At 48.2% G+C, this 17,651-nt stretch overlaps 1 protein-coding gene across 6 annotated transcripts in view; it reads left to right on the forward strand.

Annotated features, from left to right (window-relative positions):
* BOC (BOC cell adhesion associated, oncogene regulated) overlaps positions 1–17,651 on the forward strand; it is an 81,563-nt gene that overhangs the window by 20,725 nt on the left and 43,187 nt on the right. The window contains exon 1 of one of the 6 annotated variants that reach the window (XM_073308450.1): positions 3,940–4,035. The exons of 4 other annotated variants lie outside the window; for them this stretch is intronic. The gene's annotated coding sequence lies outside the window, so the exon portion shown is untranslated. Of the gene's footprint in view, positions 1–3,939; positions 4,036–13,267; positions 13,317–17,651 lie in introns of those variants that run through there. One more of the 6 variants, XM_073308456.1, reaches the window with a different exon arrangement.

The raw sequence follows: 17,651 nt of genomic DNA on the forward strand, positions 1-17,651 counted from the left end.
ACCTACATCCAGAACATAAACACAATCCCCAGCCCCAAAGAAGGTGTCACTGACCTCAAGCTGGAGACTGTAAACTCCTTCCCCTCCCCTCTTTCTACTGCAGCGTGTGAAATTTAACCTCTTGTGCTGAAGGAAACCTGTCACACACAAGCCAAGGTAATGAGCTGTGGCTGCTGCAGCGTGATGGACAGTGATTAATATAGGAATGTCGCCTTGAATGCTGGCATTGACATGCACCTTGTGTTCTGAACACTTCTTTCTAATCAGCTGGAGGTAGGATTTACTAAACTTGGGTCCAGGTGGATCAAAAATGCAGCGCTTCAAAACGCATTCTTTGGGAAGGTAGAGGCATGATCCAGTGGGCAAGGCACTGAACTGGGAGTCAGTTCTTGTCCTGCCTCTGCCACTCACCTGCTATGTGACCTTGGGCAAATCACTTCATCTGTTAGTATCTGGTTCCTCACCTGTCCTTTATCTGCTGCTTACTTAGATTGAAAACTCATTGGAGCAGGGACTGTCTCTCTCTTTTGTTTGTATAATTCTAATACAATGGGGCCCTGATCTCATTTGGGGCCTTTGGGCACTACTGGACTACAGCTAATTAATAGGTAACACCCATAGTTAAAGGCGGTATGTTGCAAAAGCTATTTATTGTGGAGGTGTCCCAGCAGAGCATTTCAAGCATGAAGCCTAGATCAGATTATTCATGCCACCTCCCTAGTTTTAGAGCACACTGGCTGTGGGAAATTCCCACTGCACCCGCAAGTGGACAGACACCCCCTTTCCTGTCTGAGCTGTTTATATGTTTGGTTGTAGAGATTCTATACTTGCTGAAAAGACCTTGCAGGCACAGGTTGCCACCTGGGCAGCTAGTTGTGGCTGTGTCACCCATTCCTTAGTATATAAGCACGGATGTGATGCGACTGGCTGGGGGAGCTGATCACGTGACATTTGCAAATGGTACCATGTTGCCATTACAGCTCCACTGTTTGCTTCACTCTTGGCAGCTGGATGTCCCTCTGTTTGTTTGACAAACACTTTCTCTGGAGTCTGTGATTACCAGCGGTTTAGTCTGACAAACCCTTGTTAAATTGTCTCCTCCTTCGTTGTCTATAATTCTCCCCCCATTCTGTCCCTGTTAACCAAAATATTTTGAGTGCTCAGAAAAATAATTTCTCTCCATTGTAATCAGCCTGCCCCTCCTTGCTTGATTCATTCAGTGAGGCTGCAACCCCAGAATGCTGACAGTTGGGATTCTTCAGATTTACTAATCCAGAAATCCTGGGGCTTCAGGGAACCAGTAAATACTATAATGCTGAGAATCTGAGAATCTCAAAGCGCTTGACTGACGTTCAGTCTCGCAGAACTCATTAGGTTGTTCTTTATTATTATCCGCATTTTACAGAAGTGGAAGCTGAGGCAGAGGGAGGAAAAGTAATTTGCATAAAATCACACAAGAAATCTGAGAGAACCAGGAATAAAATCCAGCCATCCTGACTCCCAGTCCCCTGCTCTGATCACTAGGAAACATTTCCTCCTCATCTTGAGAGAGAAATAAAATACTTTAGAAAGAAGGGGTGCCAGATGCAGTTTTTAAAATGCCAACTCATTAGTAATTTTAATGGCATTTTGGCATTACTGTAAACTCAATCCTGAAAACTGGGGTTGTGGAATTACTCCAATTACTCCATTCCCCAGTCATGATCCAGTGTTCATAACTATCATCCTTCCCGTGAATCATGTTCAGTGACCTCTTGTTTTCAGCCCTGCAGTATTCGGAGCAGTGCTGGGGGAGAAGAGGCCGAGAGGAAAAAGCACATGGCACATGTCATGGATATTAACTAGCAAGGAAAAAAATTCTCTCCTGGGGCGGGCCCGGATAGATTCTGGCATTCTGCTCCCCCTCTACGAGGATGGTGGGAACATTTTGTACCAAGACCAAATAGAACATATCTGGCTTTGCTACCATCCCCAAACACAGCTGAGAACCTTTTGAGGTATCTTGGGGCCGAGTTATGGTTTGGGGTGGAAACCACATGGAATTTAGCCATTTCACGTGGTTTCTGCTCCAAACTAGGCAAACTACAAGGGTTTCAGTTCAGTTTCACTGCAAGATTGTTTGCGGGGAGAGGGGGAAATATGGAAGAGAGACCATGCGAATCCTTTGTGGAGCCAAAACTGATGCAAAGTAACTTGAAACTGCCACAGCTCTGCTCTCTATACATGCTCACAGTTCCTTGATGCAGATGGGCACATGTAGGGACACCAGAATATCAGAGCTGAAATCCACAGTGGGTTTAGGTTGCTACTATCTACAGTTTGGGATACAAGGAGAGAGAGGTCCTGCAGCTGTTACAAACGGGACAGTAAAAAAGTTGGGGTTGGGTGGGGACATGTCCCCAGCATCTCCCCTCCACCAGTGGTTCTCCCTACAACAGTGGGGATCTGCGAGAGGGGAATTTTGTCTTACAGCTGGGGCATGAATCACAAAGTTGAGGATTACTCTGAACTGGGAGTGCGAAGGTGAGCATAGGCTAGAGCAGGGGTTCTCAAATTTCCTTGCATCTTGACCCCCTTCTGACAAGAAAAATTACTACATGACCCCAGGAGAGGCAGGGGTGAAAGTAAGGCGGTACAGGCCGGTACAGCGTACTGGGTTACAAAGTAGCCGCCAGTACTGGCCCCTACCGCTGACTTTAAAGCGCTGCCCTTTTTGAACGCCCCCATCGGCTGCCCTGCCAGGTCCCTACCAGCACAGCCGCCAAGGGGGAGGTGTAAAAGGGGCAGCAACGTTAAAGCCCTGCAATGGCAGTGCTTTAAGCAGGGTCCTTAAAGCACTGCCGCAGCAAAGGACCCTACTTAAAGCGCTGCCATGGCAGCGCGGCAGCCAGAGCCCCGGGCCCTTTAAATCATCGCTGGAGTCACAGGTGGTGCGGGCCAGGAGCGCAGATGGACGCTGAACCCAGTCCCGCCCCTTCTGCCCAAGGCCCCGCCCCTTCCGGGGGAGGTGGGGAGCAGAGCAGCCCCATACCAATAAGAGCTCAATTTTACTTTCACCCCTGAGAAGAGGGGACCGAAACCTAAGCCTGCCTGAACCCCGCCACCCGGATGGGGGGCCCAAGCCAAAGCCTCACCACCCCAGGCGGGGGGAGGGGGTGGGGACAAAGTCAAAGCCCAAGGGCTTCAGCCCCAGGCGGGGGGCCTGTAACCTGAGCCCCGCCACCCAGGCCTGAAGCCACGGGCTTTGGCCCCGGGTGGTGGGGCTCAGGCTTCAGCCCCAGACCCGAGCAAGGCATGGGGACCCACAGTTTGAGAACCGCTGGGCTAGGATTACCACCTTTTGAAATGCAAAAAAACCGGCAGCCAACCCCCAACCACAGAGCAACCCACTCCCCCTTCAACAGCCACTAGGGAGAGAATGCATAGAGATAACATGGATAACATCACATATCTCTTCACCCTGCGTGACTCAAACCCTCTTTCACACAGATGCCTGGTGTGCTTGCGTGTCGGTGGGCAGACAGCTGCTACATTTTCAACAGTTTTGATCTGCTATCGTTTAAACTGTGAAACTGGGAATGTTGCAGCATCTTTAGCTGGACCCAGAAACTTTTACCATTAGATGTCCCAGTGTATTGTGATGATAATGCAAATCTTTAGACCCACGTAAAAAAACCCCGGCAGATTACATTATTTTTCTGGCAACTGGCAAATCCATAAAAAAACCAGCCAGGTTGGTCAAATAGAGGGTTGCCAGGTGTCTGGCAGGTGTCTGATCGGTGGCGCAGCAGGGCTAAGGCTAGGTTCAGGCTAGGCAGTGCCTAGATTCAAGTGCGATCAGGGAAGCTCCGGCCAATGGGAGCTGCAGGGGCGGTGCCTGCGGGTGCAGGCAGCACGCACCACTGAGAGCCACCTGGCGAGCCACCCTGTGCCTAGAAGCTGAACATGACGGCCGCTTCCGGGAGCCGCGTGGAGCCAGGGCAGGCAGGGAGCCTGCCTTAGTCCCACTGCGTCGCTGACTGGGAGCTGGCTGAGGTAAGCGCTGCCTGGCTGGAGCCTGAATCCCCACCCTGGCCCCAGGTCAAAACCCCCTCCCACACCATAACTCCCTCCCAGAGCCCATACCCTAACTCCCTGCCCCAGCCCTGAGCCCCCTCCCAGAGCCCACGCCCTCTCCCGCACCCCTACCCCAGCCCTGAATCCACTCCCGGACTCCAGACCCCTCATCCCCAGCCCGGAGCCCTTCCCACACCTCATATCCCTCATCTCCATCCCAGAGCCCGCCCCCGCAGATACAACCTGCCCCCCCATTTCCCTGCCCCAGCCCAGAGCCCCCTCCCGCACCCTGAACCCCTCATTTCTGGCCCCACCCCAGAGCCTGCACTCGCAGCCGGAGCCCTCACCCCTCCCACACTCCAATCCCCTGCCCCAGCCCAGTGAAAATGAGTGGGGTGGGGAAGAGCGAGCGATGGAGGGAGGGAGAACGGAGTGAGTGGGGGACGGGGTCTTGGGGAAGGGGCAGGGATGGTTTCTAACCATCAGAGGAGTGAAGTTTTGGAATAGCCTTCCGAGGGAAGTAGTGGGGGCAAAAGATCTATCTTGCTTTAAGATTAAACTCGATAAGTTTATGGAGGAGATGGTATGATGGGATAACATGGTTTTGGTAATTAAATATTCATGGTAAATAGGCCCAATGGACTGTGATGGGTTTTTAGATGGGGTAAGATCCAAGTTACCCGGGAAAGAATTTTCTGTAGTATCTGGCTGATGAATCTTGCCCATATGCTCAGGGTTTAGCTGATCGCCATATTTGGGGTCGGGAAGGAATTTTCCTCCAGGGCAGATTGGAAGGCCCTGGAGGTTTTTCGCCTTCCTCTGTAGCATGGGGCACGGGTCACTTGCTGGAGGATTCTCTGCTCCTTGAGGTCTTCAAACTACAATTTGAGGACTTCAATAGCACAGATATAGGTGTGAGGTCTTTTTAGGAGTGGTGGGTGAAATTCTGTGGCCTGCATTGTGCAGGAGGTCAGACTAGATGATCATAATGGTCCCTTCTGACCTAAATATCTATGAATCTATGAAAGGGTGTTCGGTTTTGTGCAATTAGAAAGTTGGCAACCCCTAGTCAAATACAGCCAAGTGGTAACCCTAGCAGAGGCCCATCTCTGCTGGAGGCATAGATCTAGCCATTTGTGTCCATATGTACATGTCCCTGCATGCGCTGGGGCTCTAGCATGCAGTAAAACCCTTCCAAGTCCCCCCTTCCTCACTCTTCTCCTCTCCCGCTTGCTTCATTCCTCTTGTAAAGAGCTCTGCCAAACCACGGGTTTGTTTTCTGTGCACGTGCAGCTCTTGCCAGCTCCATTGCACTGGGGAGGGGGGAAAAAGCAGGGGCTGGTGGGGAGAGAAACTGAGAGCAGGCTGCTGCTTTCCAAACTCTTATTTGTTTAAAGCTTAAGATTGTTTGAGAGAGCTTTCCGAGCGAAGGGGAAGTGGCAGGGGAGGCAGGGAATGAAGAAAGTAAACTGGCTGTCAAGGAAAGCAAACTTTCCAGCTGGAACTGTTGCCTGATGCTTACTGTGTGAAGAGTGGGGAGAAGCAGCGCATTTACAGTCTTGCTCCTTGGGTCTGTCCAGACGGCACGCAAGTGTAAAGAGAGAAGAGGGGGGAAAGCAAGGAGCCAGGGACTGAGTCATGTGGGACGTCCTGTTACTGTCATTCTCTGTAAGCTGTCTGAGGCAGGAACTGTGTGTGTGCGCGCGGTTGGCCAGCCCTGGCATCCTGATGCTAGTTAGAAACCCTGGATGATACAGTAATGGTGAATATTAAAGAATAGTATTGTCCGGGGGTGCTTTTATGACCGCTAATGTTTAGTAGCTGTGCTTGTTAAGACAAGGGCAAATCTCATGTTCTGGGGCCCTTGCCCAAAGTCACACAGCAAGTCAATGGCAGAAGAGGGAGTAGGTTTCCTGACTTCTATTCTGGTGTCCCAGTCCTGGCCCGGACCATCTCCCAGACGTCATGAAGGTATTTGCCATGTGGGTGCAGCACTACAGAATTGGTTAGCGTTATTTGTGGGAGGGAAGATTTAACTTCAGGTATCATAATATTTACTTGAGGAATCAGTGACTGGCAACGAGACACTGAACTTGGTTTGAATGTATATGGCAGGAAAGGATGTTGGATTTGACTGTCTGTAAGATACTTACATGGCCCCCACACCCTTAATACCTCCCAGTTTTAATGTGTCTATCCTCACAACACCACTGTGAGGAGGACAATGTTGCTATTTCCATTTCTCAGATCAGGAACTGAGACACGGAGAGACTAAGTTACTGGGCCAAGGTCACACAGGCAGTCTGTGGCAGAGCAGGGAATTGAACCCAGGTCTCTGGAGCTCCAGGCTACCACCCTAACGACTGGATCATGCTTCTTCTCAGATGAGTGGTTGGATCTAGTATGTCAAATCCTATAGTATGTTTCTCAAAGTTACCATCCCTTCAGGCCTGTATCTGAACAGGTAAAAGTGGAAGGGCCTGCGAACTATAGCTATTTACAGATGTCCCCTTGACTGAATTGGTAAAGGCAAACTGTGTCAGGAAATAACATGTGGGTGTGGCCCACACTGGACTCCAGAACTCCATAAAGCAGCACAGGGGTCATCAATAGAAGGAAGCGTCATAGTTTGCACCCGTGTGCCACCACTCGCTATTGGCCCCCATCCCTCACTGGCAACAGAAGAGGAGGTGGCTGCTTGTGGCCTGATGGCACACACAACCCCCCAGCAGCTTCAGACCCAGGTCTTGTGGAGGGATAAAGCCCAAAGTCAGGGAGCAGCCTTGCTAGTGTTTGTGAGCAGATGTGGAGACAATGGTCCCTGTGAAACTGGACAGCTGCTCTCCTAGTCAGTCTGTTGACCTGCACTTCCAGTGTGACCATCACTAAGGTTCTCACCCTGCCCTTGTTTCAGCTGCTATCCTGAGTGGGTGATTGTCTTCAGGGGAGCCTGAGCTGAGCTAATAGTTCCGCGACTAAGGAAAAGGCTGCCCACATTTGAGTCAGTCTTCACCTGATCGTTGGCGAGAGGGAAATCTATCACCCGCTTCTGAGAACTCCCTGTCACCTCCAGCCTCTGGAGCTTCACCTTGGGACCATCACTCACAGTACCCTTGTGGAGCAGGCTACCATGGCAGGTCATGATTTTTAAGGCCAGAAGTGTCTCTTATATCACCAGGACTGACCTCCTGCATAAGACAGACTATAGAACTTTCTCCAGTTACTCCTGTATTGAGCCTACTAGTCTATGGGTTAGCTTGGTCCTAGCCCATTCAGGGGGTTAGAGCACAGGGATAGCATTCTGCAGGTAAGCCAGAATTAGATCAGGAGCCAGCGAAGAGGCCAAAGCACTGTCTTCAGGCAATAATTTTTCTCTTCTCTGTTGGTCTCTGGCACTGACATAGAGCTACATCCCATAAGGCTCTTTCCTTTGAATGTTACTGATGTTCCATATCAGTGGGAAACTGAGCATAGTAGAGAGTCAGTCGAGCTCCGTTTCTGCCCACAATTTTTTCAGGTTTTCTCAATTTAAAAAAAAAAAAAAGTGATTTAGTGCTGCTGAAAAGCATTTGCCTGATAGCCTTTGGAGACCGAAATCCTCTATTTATTCCCAAACAAAAACCATCACTAAAAGTGATCTGCAAAGGAAAATAAATTTTGAGGTTATGCTCTTCTTTTGCTTCTTTATGATATATACAGAAGGGTTTATTTTTCTCCCCACAGAAAGTTGTGCTTCATATTCAAAATTCTTGTCTTACTCTTACCCTGGAAGACTCAATACACGACGAGTAGGTTTATGACTAGAGCTGTGTGAATAACCAATTTTTTTTCAGTTTCGTGGCTGAACCAAAAGAATAAAATATTTCGCTTTGGCTCAGCCCAAAATGAAAAATGTTCATTTTTTGGTGGTGGGTAAAATGAAATGGTAAAAATATTTATTTTCAATTTCAAGGGTTTCTTTTAAAATGTTTGTTTTTAAATAAAATTAGTCAAACTCGAAAACAACAAATATCTTTCTAAAACAAAAAGTCAAAATGTTTAGATCTTTCCAACTGTTTTTCTAACAGAAACAGTTCGCCAAAATAGACCTGAATTCGCAAATTGCAGATTTGTGTAAACCCAAACATTTTTTTGTGGAAAAAGGTTTTGCACAGGTCTATTTATAACATCACAAATACTAAGAAAAGGAAAACTAAGCAACTAAACAGGGACGGATTTCTGGTCAGAATGTTCATATTTTGACAATATCTGTTTAACTCAAATGCCTGATAAACCGCTGTGAGGAAAGATCTCATTGTTAAAGATTCAATATTGCTGCACCTTCCAGTAAGAGCAGAGAGAGCTCCCAGTCCACATCTCTGGTCCCCCAGGAGAAAACGGGGAAGACTAGAAATATCAGGAATGTCAAATCTCATGTTTTTAAAAAACAATACAAACAAAACCCCACCACCATCAATCAAACCAAACCCCATGCGTGTCTCTATGAGAGCATGTACATGCATGCTTGCGCGTGCACACAGAGTTTATTTGGAACAAACCTTCCAGGCTTCCTCTAATACATCATAAAGAAGCAAAAAAGACACTTCCTCTCTCCCTCCCCCCTCCCTTTGCCCTTCACCTTAAAAACTTAACAGCAGACCACTTTTGGGACTGACCTCACTCTGCACAGGTTGAATAAAATAGCATCAGAGCTACAGGTCAATGATGGAGAGAGTGCAAACTCACTGGCAGTTTTCCCTGTACAGTATGTGATGAGAGACGCCTCCAAAGCCAGTCAGCAGGTGATTAAACTTTGTATTGATTGTACTGGCAAGTCTTTTGTCCTGTCTGCATTGTACACCCTTTTGGATTTGATGTTAACTGGGTTAAACTAGCCTCAGACTCGTTGACTGGAATTTCTGGGCCTGCTTCTACTGAAGCCAAGGCAAAGGTCACCTTGACTTCAGTGGCAGCAAGATCAAACCCTTTTTATGATCTCCTAGAAAAGTTACTGCAGGAAACCTCTGGTGGGCCATTGGATTACAAAAGTTTGGTCAATTCTCTCTAGATCAAATGACTAAGTCTAGAAGGGACTCCTATGCTGACTGTGTGACATACTTGGCAAGATTGTATATTTAAAAAAAAGCTGAATATTTAAAAACATCTGTCCAAGTTTTATTTTCTGCTTTGTGGAACAACCTATTTCCTCACTGAGACAAGAAAAAAGAAAAGGAGTACTTGTGGCACCTTAGAGACTAACCAATTTATTTGAGCATGAGCTTTCGTGAGCTACAGCTCACGAAAGCTCATGCTCAAATAAATTGGTTAGTCTCTAAGGTGCCACAAGTACTCCTTTTCTTTTTGCAAATACAGACTAACAGGGCTGTTACTCTGAAACCTGAGACAAGAAAGACACTGGTTTATCACTTGCAAATTCTTTGTTTTGCCTGTAGCTATTTCCTGCTGTGACCTTTGTTTTCATTATATTCTAGCTGCCAACTCTATGTTGTCTCAGAACTACAGTTAAAAAAATACCACCAAGACTGTCAAAAATAGGACTCTAAAGTTAGGCTCCTTAATCCATATTTTAGCATCTGAAAAAGTGGCCTGATTTTCAAAAGCGTGAAGAAGTGAGCTGTAGCTCACGAAAGCTTATGCTCAAATAAATTGGTTGGTCTCTAAGGTGCCACAAGTACTCCTTTTCTTTTTGTCATCTCTGTGTAAGCGGGGGAAGAGTCCCTCTATTGTGGGGAACTTTCCTGGCTTCTGCACTACCCCGGTGAAGTAGGCTAGCGAAAGGATCTGAGTCCTCACTCCCACTTACTTTACCCAGAGGCCTCCCTGCCCTTGAGAACTCCCTTTCTACTCTCCTGTCTGGCAGAGTCCTCCTAACCCCAACAAGACTGGGCCCAGGATTCCTAGGGGGCTCGATCCCCAACCCTGCTGTGGTCACCTAGGACGGGCTAGGGTGTCCCCACTCCGGGGTGCTCTCTCTGCACTGGGCACTTCTCTGACCCACTGATCATTACATATAATTTAAAGCAAATGCAAGTTATTTAATAAACAATTAATTTAAAAAAGAGTAAGGAAAAATGGGAAAGGTTAAAGGAAACACATCACCCCGCTCTGAGGCAGGGAACATCACAAACAGTGTCTCTGGAATGTTAGGGCAGTTCACAGTCTGTTCCTTGTAAGTCCCAGGCCTTCTTCTCAGGCCCTGGCTGTGCTGCAGGGATGCTGTGAGTTGGACACTCGCTCTGGTAGTGGCCACATGCTCTCAGGCTCTAGGTGGCAGGGCCCTTCTTCCCAGTGTTGCCCCCCGCCCTGTCAGGGTTACCAATCCCACTCCGAGTCTGGCCTGCAGAGTCTCCTGGCTGAGGCGTCTCCCTGTGCTGGGCCCACTTGCCCAGGGTGCCCTGGGCTCTACTCAGCTGCTCACGACACTGGGCCCCGGACTGCTCCAGCTCCACTCTGCCTCAGCACGGTTGCTGCTCTGCCTCCAGCTCCCTGGGCTACTTCTCTGGCCCCTCTGGCTCTGGTTGCTGCAGCTCTGCTCCCAGGACAGGTCTGCTCTGCAGGCTGCTTCTGTGACTCTACTTCCAGCACTGACCTGCTTCGTGAGCTGCTTTTCTGGCCCCTCTGGCTCTGTTTGCTGTAGCTGTCCTCCCAGGACAAGTCTGCTCTCTCTGGGCTGTGCTTCTGGCTTTGGGGCTGCAGCTCTGCTCCCAGGACAGGATCTGCTCTCTCTGGGCTGCTTTTCTGGCCCCTCTGGATCTGGCACAGCTCTGCTCCCCAGCTCAGCTTGAGCTCCTGCTTTCTCCTTAGCTCGGCCCCTCTCTGTCTGACTCAGACAATTCCAGCTCACACCCCTTTGGCCTCCTGACTCCCTGATTAGCCTGCCCGCCCTGTCATGCATGCTGACCTGGAGTATTGGCCTCCTCCCCATTGTTCCTGGGGACTGTCAGTCTCAGGGTCCTGATTTCCCATCGACCCCCCTTTTAGTACTGGGAGCTAGCAACTAAAACACCCACGCTGAATGTTAGTAAGGGGGCAACAGTCCCCTTACATTTGAATCTGAGTGCACTGCACAATAAACTGTTTTGAGAACAAGCAGTTCTGTAATCAGAGTCAGAGATGGTAGTTATTGACAGCTGTCCAGTACTCCGACCTCCATGTTCGACATTTCTAAAGTATTTCCTTGTGTTTATTAACTGGCTGTATTAGTTTGTGGCAGTGGAGTCTTTGGTTTTGTGGTTAATAAGATTTATTTGCATTTGTATTTTTGTTTGTTTTTTAAAGAGAGGAAATTGTATCAGTAGCTATTGGAGCGAGTGGATACTGTGAAATATATTGTCAATGGTACTGTAATCCTGACCCATATAACATGACTGAGACGTGGAAGAAAAGATCAATCTCTTCCCAGCTTTCTGTCACATCCTTATTATGCTATGCAGTCCTCCTTGTTTGGAAGACTGTAAAGCAGTCAGCAGCCCATTCCATGACTATTGAATCCAGACCAGGTTTTAGGGAAGGCTGGTGTGGTGACAGTAGGTATCTGTCAGTCTGGGACAGCTTCAAAAAAGAATCACCTTTTCAGTCAGCACAATGGGGTCCTGCCTCTTTATTGCCTCACACCCTAGTGACTGGTGTGAGGCCTTGCTGGGCAGGAGGGTTTTCTTGGGGCTCTTTTGGGGATATGCATCAGATGGGGAAGGCAATGAGAAAACAGCACTGTCTGATCATTGCTGCTTGAACCTCTCTAGCAGTTAGGGCAAAACACAACATAGTGGGACCTGCCAAACACCAACTCCAACGTCCAGCCATCTCCCTTTCCCTCCTCAAACCCCTCTTCTCTGTTTTTCTCCCTTTCTGCCTCCCCAGCTCCCACCCCCTCTGACACCCTTGGTCTTTTGCCCAGCATTGTTTCCTTTGCATCTGCCTAGCCTGTCTCCTTTCAGACCTTCCTCCTGCCCAACAGGCAATTACAGCCCCAGCCCCAGACTTCAAGTGTTTTTTTTGTTGGGAAAGGATGAGAATGAAAAACAAACTCAGCGCCTGGAGTAAAGTACCCAAGCCACAGGCACATCACTGCCGGGAGTCTCCAAGACACAGGAGTATCAGCTCTTCCTCTGCTCCTCTCTCTGGCTGATATTCTGTCAGTTGGTTTGGCTCAGTAAGAAAACCCCGGGGTTCAGGGCTGGGTTAAACCTAATTGGGACGGAGACTCAAACAAGCCAAAGCTCCTTCCACCCCCTCCTCCTGACCAATTGTGGAACTGTTGGCTCCCTGGCTTGCCAACACTACAGACTCTTCCCCCGTCCTCCTGATGAATTCCAACATGCTGGCAGTGCCCCGTCTGTTCAGTGGATCTTTTGGTTCAAACTGTGTGGATCCATAGGTCCCCCTTCCAGGCCAAGACCCCAATTCTGCCATATTCCACACTGCTTGTCTGGGATACAATTACTTTTGCCTTCTCTTTTAAACCAGTTGAGGGTTGTTGCTTTTTTGTGTATGATTTGATTACTTGTTCTTCTTCCTACAGTAGAAGGCTGTGATTGTGTGCTACTGCTCCAGGAGGTGCCTAGCCGTTCACCTAGCCACAGCCCAGAGGGATAGGGGACAAAGATGGCTTTAAAGTTACCTTTACGCTCTTCTGATTCTGGGCTGGTGGGGGACCAAAATGGCCACTGGCATAACTTGGATAGCCCAGGAAGCTTCTCTGAATTACAGCAGCCCTGCATAAGCTGTTTGTGGGTAGCTGTGCCACCCAGGATCTCCATTGTGCTACATGTTCTGGTCTTGCCCCGGTATGCCCCCTGCCCCAGCATGCTTGAGGCTGGCGAGCGGCCTGTGCAGGCCGGCCTTGGGCTGACCATGCAATGCCTACACGGAGGAAATCCTCCTTTAGCGGGTTAGGAGGCCAGAGCAGAAGAAAAAATCCCTCCTGAAATTGTTTACCATTGTTGCAGTCTGTCACTCTCCTTTGCATTTCTTCTCACTAAGTGTGTCTGCCTCACCTGCCCATGCTCCCCCTCCCGTCCCTCTCTCTCTCCCTTTTCTCCCTTTGACTACCACGTCCCCCTGTGGAGATAGAGCAGCAGAACTGAATAGTGGAGAGAGAATGAGAGATGTAGAATGCAGTGAATTGAGGGTGTTTAAGTTAAACAAAAACAAAGACACATGTCACTGATTAGTTGTGGCCTGTCATCTAGGAGTAGGGTGCCACTTGTTTGCCCTGCAGGTCAAAAAATACTGCAGCGGGATTTGAAAGGAGGAGATAGGTGAGTAACTTCATGAGTCCAATAATGTAACACATCCTAAAGTGAGAATAATCCCTGTAAATTACACTATAAATGCTTTGGGGGCAGGGATCGGCTTTTACTATGTGTTTGTACAGCACCTAGCACAACCGGGCCCCGACCCTGACTGTGGCCTCTGAGTAATACTATAATGCAAATAGCAGATCAACTAGTATTCTGGGGTGGCAGAAGGTAGGGTGCTGGACTAGATGGGCCAATGGTCTGATCCAATACAGTAAATCCCTTGCTTCTAAAATCAATGTGGTATTAACCCATGGTATTCTGACACTGTGTTTTTTGCATCTCCACATCATGCTGTTGTCCATGTGCAACTCTGTCCCCTGCATGTCTCACATCTCAATACTCTGTGCAGATGCAATATTTTGTTGCAGAGTCCAAAATAAGTTGAACGATGTAACTGTTCAGTGAGCTGAGTTTGCAGCATCCGTGGGACAAACCCACAAAAAACAGGCTGGGGGGAAGAGGATATCTGGTGGTCTGCCAAATAGGCAGCAAATCTCCATGAGCAGAGCAGTGACATCGCTGTTGGTTTTACAGGCTGATCCTTCTCTGTTCTCTGAAAGCTTGTTTGGGATGCAGGGCAGGTTGAGTTGCAAAGCTGTGGACTGCTGCTTGGAATCTCACAGGGTGATACTATTAAGAGGTGTGAAAGGGTCATTGGCTTATTGAGATTTTCCCTTATGCAACTGCTGGAGATGTCCTGTCTCTCTGGGGACTGTCAGGTATTAAAGTGACACGAGAGTGGCTGTTAACCAAAAGGCTGGAATTTCTGCAGATAGATCAAGGAGAAAAGGGCTAGAGAAGATGGTGAGGGAAGTCATCTAAAGCCTGTTGGCAGCTTTCGCTGGTGGGAGTTGAATTTAGGGGGGTTGTTTGGTTAGGTGTTTCCACCCCTGCCTGTGTGGCTCAGAGAAGGAGCAGGAAAGGGCAGCAGTTCTGAGCTTGACGCCGGCACAGCTTCTGCTTTCTTGGAGCATTTTATTTCTGAAGAGGTTTCGTAGCTCAGTCTGCCTAGGCCTTTTCAGCAATCAGGGCTGCGCTCAGCAGACAAGGGCTGAGCCACTTGGGGAAAGATGGCTCCACCGGAAGGACCCAAAAGCCACCTCTATGCCAACTTGGGCTGGATGTTTGCCCGAAGAGCGGGCTTGGGAAAATCTTGACAGCTGGCCCACTTTATGCTTATTCGTTGCTTCCTTCTCCTTCGTCTTCAACCACCTCTCTTCTCCCCCACCCCAACTCAAAACTCCAGCCCTTCTCCGAGCCCCCAGCCTCTCCAGATTAGAGCTCTCCAGGGACTTCGGCCTTTTGAAAGGAAAAAAGAAAGAAAAAAAGGAGGGGGGGAGGAAGAAAGAGGGGGAACAGAAGAATGAAAACCGACCCAAGGGGCAATAGTCCCTCGAGCCATCTCACTGCATTACAATGAATGTGGACTCTATTAAGCTCCGTTCTGCCTGTTAGTGTTTCCCAGGGCAACACAGCTCCCATATGGCAAGCATGCAGCAGATTAGGGTAGGCCTCTAGGCCTCATTGAAGGCCTGAGGCTTGACTGGCAGTTGAACCCCCTCCTCGCTTCTCCTCACACTTGACACTGCCTGTGTTTATCTAAAGCAAAAGGGTTGGGTGGGGGGGAAGGGGCATTTGGAAGGTTATTGTCCCGGGCAATGAGAGATAGGAGAGGAGAAGGGCTGAGGCAGGCAGGGATGGAGAAAGGGATGTTGGTGGGGGGTGGGAGATGAGGTGCAGTAGAAGGGGGCTAGGAAAGCGAGAGGGTGGCTGGGGGGGGAGGAGGAAGGCCTCATAAATATTCAGGAGGGGTGTTGAATGGGGAGAGGAGAAATAAAGCAGATGGAATTCGTGTTAAAGAACAGCCACAATCACCCTCCAAAAACAAGAAAAGAAAAGCGCATGGCCTTAAAGGAGCGTAGGGAGCGGCGTTTATCCAATTAGCAGGGTTGTCAAATTGAATTTATACAGAATGGAAGGGGGAGTTGGGGGGGGAAATTAAGTGTGTGGGATGCGGGGAGGAGGGTGAGATATCGAAGAAAAGATGTGAGTTTTCTTTTTTCTTTACACTTTGACAAGGAGGTTTTATCCTTTAAAGGGCTGAAGCCATTGTCAGGGTGGGCAGAGGGTAGAGAAACTCGGACGATTAGCGTTTGGTGCAAGACTCCTTTTTGGGGATGGGCAATAGAATAAGGAAGGTTACAGAACAAGGCACAAGTCTGGGATGTGACAGGAAAATGCAGACATCCCTTTTGCTTGCCTTGTATATTTGTAATGAATTTAGGGCTGGTTAAAGGTGTTGGGTTTTGGCAGCACGGGGAACCGAAGTCCTCTGTGCACAGGACAGATACACCACATGGCAAGCTTCCCTCACATAGTGCCCCCTATCCATCCATCCCAACTCAGAAGGACCACTTCTCAGTTGAGCGGGAGTCCAGATTCCATAGCCAATTCAGCCCTTGCTGTGCTGCTGAAACTGCCTAGGAGGGGGCTTACTGGCATTGCTGACAGCTGCTCACTAGAAAACGATACTCATTTCACATAGGCCACCAAAGAGCTGTCAGATACAACTGATATTCTCTCACTAGTGACCTGAGCCAGACTAGCAATGGAATGCTTTCTATCCCATTCCTATCTTTGAGCCATCCAATCTCTCTATAGTGGTACCATGGGCTCTAGTAGAATAGAGTTCTGAGGAGCAATAGCCTCATATTCGAGGAAGATGAAATGGCTTATAACAGTGGTTATGTGTTTGCTTTGGTTTGGTTTGTGTGAACAGTTCTGCTCCAAGTGTTTGGGTTATTTTCCATCACGGGCCTACTTAATTCTTTCTGGTGGGTACTTCTGCCTCTATACTCAAAGCCACTTTAAGCAAATTTCTGGTCTCTCCCTGCAAAGTCCTCTGATACACCCCCTCCCAAGTATGATCTACCACTTCCAAGGCAGACTTGCTGCTTTGCAAAACCGTGATGCTGTGCTCACCCCAAATTATGTTCAGGATGCTTTAACCATCTTAACACCGAGGATGAGTTTAATCTGATATTTCTGTGCTTCCACTCTTCCTCCTTGACTGAGATCACTGGGCCAGATTCTGATCTCAGGAACAGCCAGCAAGAGCCATATAGTTTTAGAGACTGAGTGTCCCTCTTTTCATTTTTTCCTTCCCGCCCTCCCTCCAAAAAAAATAATTTAAATTTTTTTAGGAGAAAGGAAAAACACAACAAAACTTGGATATTCAGTACAAAAAATGGCATTAATTGAAAGTCACAGAGTTAATCATTCCAAAGTCAGAGAATGCAATGTTAAGGTGAAAGCACAGTCTTAATTCTGTCTCTATATGCATATGCATTATGATGCAGTATTTGAGAATTAGTAAGGACTGTAATACAAATATCACACAAATATTTGTCTACTACTTTAGATACACCAGTCAGTTTTCCCCCCGACCCAGGTTCTCCCTAAATAGAGTCCTCTGAGTGTGCAACTACTGTTAAATCTTTTCTCACCGCTACAGCTATCCCACGCTTGAAACTTCTCCAGGAGAGTGAGCTGGAGAACACTGTGACTTCCCCAATAATGTCAAGCTCTAAAATTAACCCTGTTTAGACTCTCTGCTGTGGGGGCGGGTGGTAGCTTACCTCCTAATGCTACTTAATATTTCAGTTTCAAACTAGCATGGCCTAGTATAGAGTGGTTTGAGATCTACAGAAGAAAAGTACTATATAAATGCTGCATGTTTGTTTATTAAGTGTGTAATAGTAGTGACTAGTGGGGTCCCAACTGAAATCAGGGCCCCATTGTGCTAGGCACTGTACATTGTAAGAGACAATCCCTGCCGGATAGAGCTTACAGTCTAAATAGACAAAACGGACAACAGATTAGAGAGAAAATAGCCCTATTTTACAGATGGGGAACAGAGGCAGAGAGAGATTCAGTGACTTGCCCAAGGCCCCGAAGGTGTCTGTGGGAGTGCCTGGAATTGAACCAGATCTCTGGAGGTGCCCAGTTCAGTGCCTTAACCACAAAACAGTCCTTCTCTTCAAGATACAATTATTTCTCCCCTCCCCTGTATCCAACTGTCTAGCAGCCTGGAACAACCAAAAATTTAGTCCTTAGTACAGCAGCTGTGCCGCTGTCACGTTTTAAGTGTAGACAAGCCCTAAGTTTGTATCTGGATCTAGAGCCAAATGTCCCCACTGTTTGAAGCCTGGGTATTCGATAGGGATGGTCTCTCAGAAATCCAGTGTGCACAGACTGATACATCTGACCTGATGCTGACAATGCAAACTGGCC

This window comes from Lepidochelys kempii, chromosome 1 (genome assembly GCF_965140265.1).
Source record: "Lepidochelys kempii isolate rLepKem1 chromosome 1, rLepKem1.hap2, whole genome shotgun sequence".
In the NCBI taxonomy this organism is placed as follows: domain Eukaryota; kingdom Metazoa; phylum Chordata; order Testudines; family Cheloniidae; genus Lepidochelys; species Lepidochelys kempii.